General features: G+C 36.3%; 1 non-coding gene across 1 annotated transcript; it reads left to right on the forward strand.

Annotated features, from left to right (window-relative positions):
• Nucleotides 1-8,770: 8,770 nt before the first annotated feature.
• Gm24863 lies at nt 8,771-8,877 on the forward strand. The gene has a single exon (XR_003950772.1). It is a non-coding gene; the product is annotated as a U6 spliceosomal RNA (small nuclear RNA).
• Nucleotides 8,878-9,094: the final 217 nt, after the last annotated feature.

Raw genomic sequence — 9,094 nt, forward strand, 5'->3', positions numbered from 1 at the left:
TTGCACTCACTGACTCTATGCCTCAGTTTCCTCCGGAGGATAACCTGAATATACACAAAATCTCCAAGACTGTCAAAATTCAAAGGACAGCTATTCTGACTGGCTTCTGTACACATAGTTAGAGACCTTGGTGTGTTTGATTAACAGTTTGTTGCCTGTGTATTTATTTTGCTAAGATTCCTGACTAAAAACTTTGATTTTTAGATAAATTTTTAAATCTCAAATAATTAATAAAAATACTATATTTGACAGTTTTCCTTGAAACTATCTGTCTCTCAAGGGAAGCAGGACTTAAAGCTCCAACTTCTTTTTGGTTCTGCTTGGAATTCATGGTCAATCAGTCTGAAGAATTTGTTTCAAATGAACCAAAGCAGAAAGAAAGAAAGAAAGAAAGAAAGAAAGAAAGAAAGAAAGAAAGAAAGAAAGAAAGAAAGAAAGAAAAAAAGGAAGGAAGGAAGGAAGGAAGGAAGGAAGGAAGGAAGGAAGGAAGGAAAGAAGGAAAAAAGGAAGCTCTATGAACTTTGTCTTATTATTTAGAATGGTATCTTAATTAAAAATATATAAAACTAATAAAATATGCAACAAATGCAATTCTTTTTTTTTTAATATGTTAACTTTAATAGCACTAGATGAGGAAAATAACTTCTGAATGAGGTGGTATTTTATCCTAGCACTCTAAAGAGGGCGAGCCATGTAAGTGTACATGGTTTTATCGTTGTTTGTCTGTTCACCCAGTGATGGAATTTTCCTTTTTCAGAGGAAACCAAACCACTGGTATTATTGTATCTTTACTGCCATTTTCACCAATGAGTTCCAATTAGTTACCTGAAAGAAACTACTTGTTTATTTTAGCTCATGGTTTCAGAGGTGTAGCCCACAAAAGCTTTGTGATTTGGGGCTGAGCATGAGGCAGTGTTTCACACAGATGATTGGACTGAGAAGATGGAAAAGCTATTCACATAGGGAATAGGAATCAAAGAAAGGGAACAGACACAGGACAAAATAAACTGCTGCTTTTCCCATCTAATAAAGGCATTATACTATGGCTTTATCAAAAAAATCCATCTATTAGGTCAGAATCTCATGATCTTATTCTCCTGGGACTATACAGAGGCTAAAATGTCATTAATCTCTTAGATATTTATCAATCTAATCTTGTTGACAAAATGAACCATCATACATACTAGTGTTGCAGAAGATTCGCTGGGATGTGGCTGGTGTGGTAGCTACTTAACTTATCCCTGAGTTGGACTGAAAATAGGAACTTTAGGACATTTGTTCCTTAACAACATCTGCATCCTATAGAGGACTGGTTATCTGTATCATAAATATATTCTTAGACATGTGTTCCTTATAGGGCAGATAATCTAAAGAAAAAATTGTCAGATGGAATATTAACCCCTCAGTTACATGAATTTTTATCTATAATTTTACCAGTATGTCTTGTTTTCTTGGAGTAAATATGGATTGTTCTAAAGGCCCAGTAAACCTTCAATGTTCAAAATAATTATGGAATAATATGCAAACATTGCACTTGAAGTAAGAATATTAAACAAGTTTTGAGATGTAGGTGTTTGGAGGTGGGACATGCATTCATGTCAGGGTGCAGGAATGGAGGTCAGAAGATAACTGTCAAGGGTCATTTTTTTCATTCCACCATGAAATCTGAATTTAAAGTTAACAGGTTTGGCATTAGCACTGAGCCACCACATAGGCTCATAGTTTTAAAAGTAAACTATTTAGTCGAAAATCTGAGTTGTATTTGATGTGGTTCTTAATATTGTAGCTTCAAAAATAGTCTAACCATCCAAGTTTATGAGATCTTGTGGTACACTACCACGATGATCCTGCAGTCATGCTGTGTTCCTTAGGACACAGGCTTCACCATATGACCACTTTGTCTCCTTGGGAAGAAGAGAGTATCTCTGAGCTGGAGATTCTCCTCTATAGGATGCACATGTTATTAAGGAAAAAAATGTCCTACAATTCCTATATGTATCATATATTGAAGAGGATTTTAGACATCTGCTGTATGCATTGAAACAAGCATATGAAGTAAATATTCTTTATTTAACTTAAGTAATATGCTTACTACATATCTTCATAAATTGCACACACACACACACACACTTGACTTTCAACCTGCTTGAAAACATGATGAATAATGTCACTGTTATTGATTTTTGTTGTCATTATTTTGAGTTGTATGAGATATGGACTTTTTAGCTCTTAGGATAGCTTTGAACTTACTATGTAGTTAAAGCTGAACTTTAATTTCTATTCATTCTGCATGTACCTACCACCCAGCCATGCCTGATATTCTGCATGAACTGTTTTTTTTTCTAATCTATAACTGACAAAAGTACATGTTAATTTTTCAATTTCATCAAATTACTTCTCATGAAGTTTAAAGAATGGTTTGACAAATTGAATTTGAAATAAATGACAAGTTCAGGTTATTGAATATTCTCTCTATACTGGATAGATGATCAAATGACCAATGAAGATTCAAAAGGATTATATAAAGTCATGTAGAGATAAGGAAGGCTGTGTAGATACACAAATAGATACTAATTTTTAATATATGAAAAAATTAGTGTGTTTGGAATAATTTCTAAGGTGAAATTACCTTAGGATCATAGACTTGTTAATTTAGATAAATTGAATGTCTTACTTGATGAGTTTTTAGCCTGGTTTTTTCTATGTGACACAGGTTCTAGTAGGTGTACCCAACTGATAGAGCTCTTGTGACAATTTGGAGTAATATGGATTGTTAGATGGTTGATATCTATTGTTCTCTTGACAGAGTTACCAAGAAAATAAGCCTCTGGGAAACTTTGTGAGAAATTATGTTAGCCCATGAACATGACTGGGATAGATTTTATCTATTAAGTTAATTGAGGTAGGAGAACTCTGATAAAAGAATTTTCACAACTGCCTGCTCTGAGCTCCTAGAATGAATAAAAAGAATAAAGCTATCAGAGCGTTTGGAGTCATTGCTGTAGTCTTTCTGATGCTGGTGAACTGTGAGCAGCTTCCTAAAGCTGCTGCCACCAAGAAATCATTGGCACAATGGACTGTCCATCGAGCCATGAGCCAAAGTAAACCCATTCTTTCTCATACAGCCACTATGTAAATCAGTATGGCAGTTTCTCAGAAAATTGAGAATCCACTTGCCTCAAGAGCCAACTATACCATCCTTGGGCATATACCCCAAAGGATGGTACCACAAGGATACTTGCTCAACCTTATTAATTATGACTTCATTTATAATAGTCAAAACCTGGAAGGAATCTAGATTTTCCTCAACTAAAGAATGAATAAAGAAAATGTGGTTGGTATGTTTACAAAATGGAGTATTACTGGACTGTTAGAAGAAAAAAAGTAAGATCATGAAATATACAGGCAATGGATGGAACTAAAGAAAAACAAAAACAAAACAAAACAGTCTGAGTGAGTTAATCCAGATCCAGAAAGAAAACCATGGCATGTATACACTTAAAATGCTGTTATTAGCTGTTAAATAAAGGATAATCTTAGTACAATCTACAGTTCAAGAGAAGTTAAATAAAGATGAATGGTCTGGGGGATGCATAGGCCTTCCTTGGAAGGCAAAATAGAATAGATTTTTGGGTAGACAAGGTGGGTGGGGATGGGAACAGGAGAAATTAGGTGGGGGAGGGAAGTACAGAAAGAGAAGGAGCACAGAAAGAGACAACTGGAATAAGTGAGCATTTAAGGTGTCAATGTGGAAAACTTGTACAGTGGAAACTTCCTGTAACCTATGAGGATAATTCTAGCAAGGACTCCTAGTAATGGAGGATACAGAGCCTGAACCAACCATCTTCTGTAATCAGGCAAGGATTTTAGTGGTGGGACCAAGACACCAACCCAGTCACAAAACTTTTGACCCATACCTGTCCTGCCTGCAAGATGTGCTAGGGCAATAGTGGCTTAGAGCTTGTGGGTTGGCCAACCAATGACTAGTCCTACCTGACACAAGACAAAAGATGGAGCCCTTGCCCAACACTGTCTGGATGACCAGAATTCAAAAGCTAAGAGTCAGAGACCCAGGATAGAATTAAACACAACTGTCAAAAATAATCAATGAAATGATTCCTAATGATATTCTGCTATACTTATAGATTGGTGCCTAGTCCGGTAGTTATCAGACTGACTTCCTCTAGCTGCTAATGGGAGCAGATGTAGAGACCCACGGCTGAACATTAGATAGAGCTCAACAAAGTTCACCGAAGATAGGGAGGAAGGATTGTAGGTCCTTGACAGAACAAGGACACCAGGAGAACACTGGCTACAGAGTTATCTAAGCAAGGTTCATAAGGGCACTCAGAGACTGAAGTGGCAACAGTGGAGGTTGAGTATGGGTCTGCTCTAGATCCTGTTCATGCATGGTATTGTTGGTTAGCTTGGTGGTCTTTTGGGACTCCTAACCATGGGAATGGGGGGTGTCTCTGACTCTTTTTGCCTGCTCATGTGATTCTTTTTCTCCTAACGGGTTTCCTTTTCAAGTCTTGATTTATACCTACCTAGTCTTACTGCACTTTGTTCTGCCATATTTTGTTGATATCGCTGGGAGGCTTGCTTTTCTTTAGGAAGAGAGATTAAGAAACAGATGTAGTGGAGAAAGGATTTGTGATGGCACTGAGAGGAAGGGAGGGATAGGAGACTGTGATCAGAATGTGTTGTATGAGAGAAAAGTAAAGAAAAGGAAAAATCCCTTAATCTCAAAAGGACTCATTGTTTAGGGTCATGGTTTTTAAATTTACAATAAATGTATCTTTGATCCTGTAGGTAAAATCCAGTGATACAATGGAGCAAGCCCTGGGCAGTGCTAATAACTGATAACTATCAGGAAAATTTTCTCACACTAGGCTGACTTCCATCCCTTTTAAGGACCTAAACACAGAAGTGAGGAGAGTAATGATGTTCAAAAGCACTAGGTACCTCTTAACTGGGGGCTTGGAAGCAGCATTGATGGATTGTCATTACTCACAGGCAGCTGCATAGTGCCATGACTAGGAAAAGGTCACTTACTGTGAAAGTTCCAAATCTTTTGGAGCTAATGGCTTCACCATAACAGATTTCTACTAGTCACAAAAGCATACTGCCACCTGGCCATCTCAACATTATAACCCAGAAATGTTCTTGTCCAAAGGAAGAATAGGGACAAAAAAAAAAAAAAAAAAAAAAGGAAGATAGACTGAAGAAAGGGCCATTTTGGGACTGCTCCACCTGGGTGTCCATGATGTCTGTGGACACCAAACCCAACACTGTTGCCGTGGTCAAGAGGTGCTTGCTGACTGAAACCTAGTGTGACAGTTCCTTGAGAGCTCCTGTCAACAGCTGACCAATGCAGATGTGGATGCTTGGAGCCAAGCATCAGACTGAGCTCAGGGAATCTGGCCGGGGAGCTGGCAAAAGACTGGAGGAGCAGAGTGGGATTTCAGTCCCAGTGGAAGAACAACAGACTGGATAGCAATATGGATGGATGGTTGGAAGGAGGAAAGGAATAGGAAATGCTTCAAGTATATTATAATCTCAAGACAAAATAAATATTTAAAAATAAGAAAATTAAGAAACACATTTCTAAGAGCTTCTGAGGGTCCAGTTAGTTGAGACTGCTGGTCCTCCTACAGGAATACTGGGGCGGTGGGGCAGGAAGGTGTGGGTAGGCGGAGGGGGGTGTACTGTCATACAGGCAAAGTGGATGGGGAAGGGCTGATGTGAGACAGGGGGTTGGTGGAGGTGTAACCGGGAAATGGGATATTATTTGAGATGTAAAAGAATGGAATGATTGATAATGATAATAATAGTAATAATAATAATAATACATTAAGGATCTGAGAGTAAAAACAAACTTAAAAAAAAAGCATACTGCATAAACTCAGCAACCTAGACAATTAAGATAAATTTTGGGAGTGTGTGGAGGAGAATTTTATACCTTTGTATTATATTATAGCTTATATCTTTGTATTTGATTTCATAAGCACTGCCAACATGAAAGTAAAACTAAAAATAATCTAAGAATACAGGATAGAAACTGTGAAGTAGAAGAAAGCTATTTTGTGTTTTCTTCGTTCTATGGGTAATATTCCCATATATGTGTGTGCTTGTTCCCACTAAATATCAATGTGGAAGTCCAATGTAGAAATATGTAGATCTAAGAACTCGACTATGATTTTTTTTGCTATATTAAATGTTAAAACTCAATAAAATGAAAAGAGAAAATAGTCCATGTATAAACACTTTTTACATATTTTTTCAAGATTATAAATATAATCTCTCCCTTTTGTTTCCTTCTTACAAACTCTCTTCTATAGCCCTTCTAGCTCTTTCAAATTCAAAATCAACTTTGATGACATCGTAAATTATTTGATGGAGGCTTCCCCTCCCTGCACCCTCTCTCTTAAGGAGCATTTGACTGGAAGTCATTCTATTACTAGGAACACTTTTGGTGAGACGAATGTTCTTGAGAATTCGCGTTAGTTTTACTCTGCCAAAGTGTCATGAAACTTCCTGGTCTTGTTGGCTTAATACCATCCCCTCCATTTTTGTCAGCAAGGGCGATAATTTCTAATGTATTCACTCGTTCTCTGAACTCTGATGTGTGTAAAAGAATGTCAGTTCTAAGTGCAGAGTGACAGAAGTTTCTGAGGTGAAGGACAACTCAGAAGGCTCAATGGCACATCTTAAGCAAACAGAACACTTAACAGGAAAGAAGTGTTTATCCTGGTAAAATTATTTCATTTCGTTTATGAACAAGGAAAAAGTTTTTACTAAAACTCAGAGCAGGCTTAGTCAACATCTCTATTTTCCTCTTTCATTTGTTCATTACCTTCCAAAGAATAATAACAAATAATTCTAGAGTATTTAAATATCATTTCTTGATATCTACAACAAAGGTTGCAAAGAGTATTTTTTTCCTCTAAGTCAACTAAATAAATGTATGGTGATTTTTACTTTATAGATACAATAACCAATTAAAATGATGCTTTCCACATTTACATATTTGCTGCTCACTTCATACATACTTCTATTTTTGGATGTGATCCTAGACTTTAACAACTGAGCCTTTTTTTCCAGTCATACTTCTTTTAATAAATAAAACATTTATTTATTTTTACTGTGTGTATATACCTGTCTTGCCTGCATGTATGTACAACACTTACATGCAGTACTCATAGATTCCAGAAGAGGGAGTCATAATCCATGAAACTAGAATTAACAAACAATGGATGCTGGGTGAGAAACACAGATAAATCTTCATGAGCAGCAAGGGTTTCTAACTTCTTAATCCCCACTCTAGCTTCCTCACGTCTTAGTCTTAACTTAAAATAGACTTTTTCCATCATCTCAAGTTTTCTACTGTTAACAGAAATTTATGTCAAAGTTTCAGAGTTAATTCACACACATGATTCAATATAAAAAGAAAAATATACCCAATATTTTTCTTATATTTATTACATAGTAACAATATGTTACTTGGTTCAATAAGTAGTCAAATTGTGTCATACATCAAATCCTATTTCATAACTATTTTTGTATAGTTTACAAGCTAAGTAATATATTTATAGTTTGGAAACATATTTCATTATATTGAAAAATTCAAAAGTTGAGGTCAGTAGATATACTTTGCTGAGACAAGAGACACTGACTATGAATAGTCTTTGGTTAAGGTCTCAGTCCAACAGAATTCAGTGATTTTGACTGAGACTGTATAGTGTACGAAGACTATAACATTTATTGTCTATTCTCTGGTAGAAGGAGGTACCCACCCAACCTGGGCTTGTACAAAAAAAAAAAAGCAAAACAAAACAAAACAGCAACAACAACAACAAGCCAAAAAAAAAAAAAAAAAAAAAAACTGACTAGAAAAACACTATTTGCATGGTAATCTGAGACTGGGAGATTTAAACAAAATAGAAATCTTGGTTGCATTCTTTTTTGTATTTTAATTTCACTAAAACCTAAAAAGCAATTTAAGCCCATTTTATCACCAATAAAATAGTATCATTAAAATGAGAAAGACTTTTTTTTATGGTGAGGTTCAATTGAGGCTTGTCTTGGTTCCAACAGTGGAAGTCATTGTAGAAGACAGGGTTAGCAGGACATGGTAAGAAACACTTTAGTCACAGCACTTGGGAGGCAGAAGAGATTTGGAGCAAAGTCCTAATGGATATATGTACATTTCAACCCCAGCAGGCCAAGAAGCATTGTGGAAGAAGGGCCAGAAAGATTATAAGAGTTAGGGAATCAGAGAGTTTGCTATGAGAATTAATTTCCTAGTAATGTTAGAAGCAATTCTCCTAGAATATCATGATCAAACCCACTTTAACATGATCTGAAAAGGGATGAAAAACAGATATTTTACAATGGACAACAGAGCCCGGAGGAGACCTCAGCTCTACACAAAGAACTACATGCAAATAGGAAGCACACTCAGAGTTAGAGAGGTGGGCATTGCCTGGGAAAACACATTAATTGCTTATCCAACATCAAAAGGTCATCCCTGAAAATATACACACAAGTAACATTATACAGACTGGGCAGATTATACTTAGGTGTTTAGGCTTACACATCGATATACATCTCTATGCAACAAGTATTAGTCAATAAAGGCCATGACTTTGCATGGATAGCAATATGGATGGTTTGGAGGGAGGAGAGGAATTGGAAATGCTTCAAGTATATTATAATCTCAAGACAAAATAAATATTTTTAAAAAAGAAAATTAAGAAACAAATTTCTGGTGCTCACTTCAGCAGCACATATACTAAAATTGGAACGATACAGAGAAGATTAGCATGGCCCCTGCGCAAGGATGACACGCAAATTCGTGAAGCGTTCCATATTTATTTTGACAAGGGAGCTAAAACCATCCAGTGGAAAAAAGACACCATTTTCAACAAATGGTGCTGGCACAACTGGCGGTTATCATGTAGAAGAATGCGAATTGATCCATTTCTATCTCCTTGTACTAAGGTCAAATCTAAGTGGATTAAGGAACTCCACATAAAACCAGAGACACTGAAACTTATAGAGGAGAAAGTAGGGAAAAGCCTTGAAGATATGG

This window comes from Mus musculus, chromosome 13 (genome assembly GCF_000001635.26).
Source record: "Mus musculus strain C57BL/6J chromosome 13, GRCm38.p6 C57BL/6J".
Taxonomy (NCBI): Eukaryota; Metazoa; Chordata; class Mammalia; order Rodentia; family Muridae; genus Mus; species Mus musculus.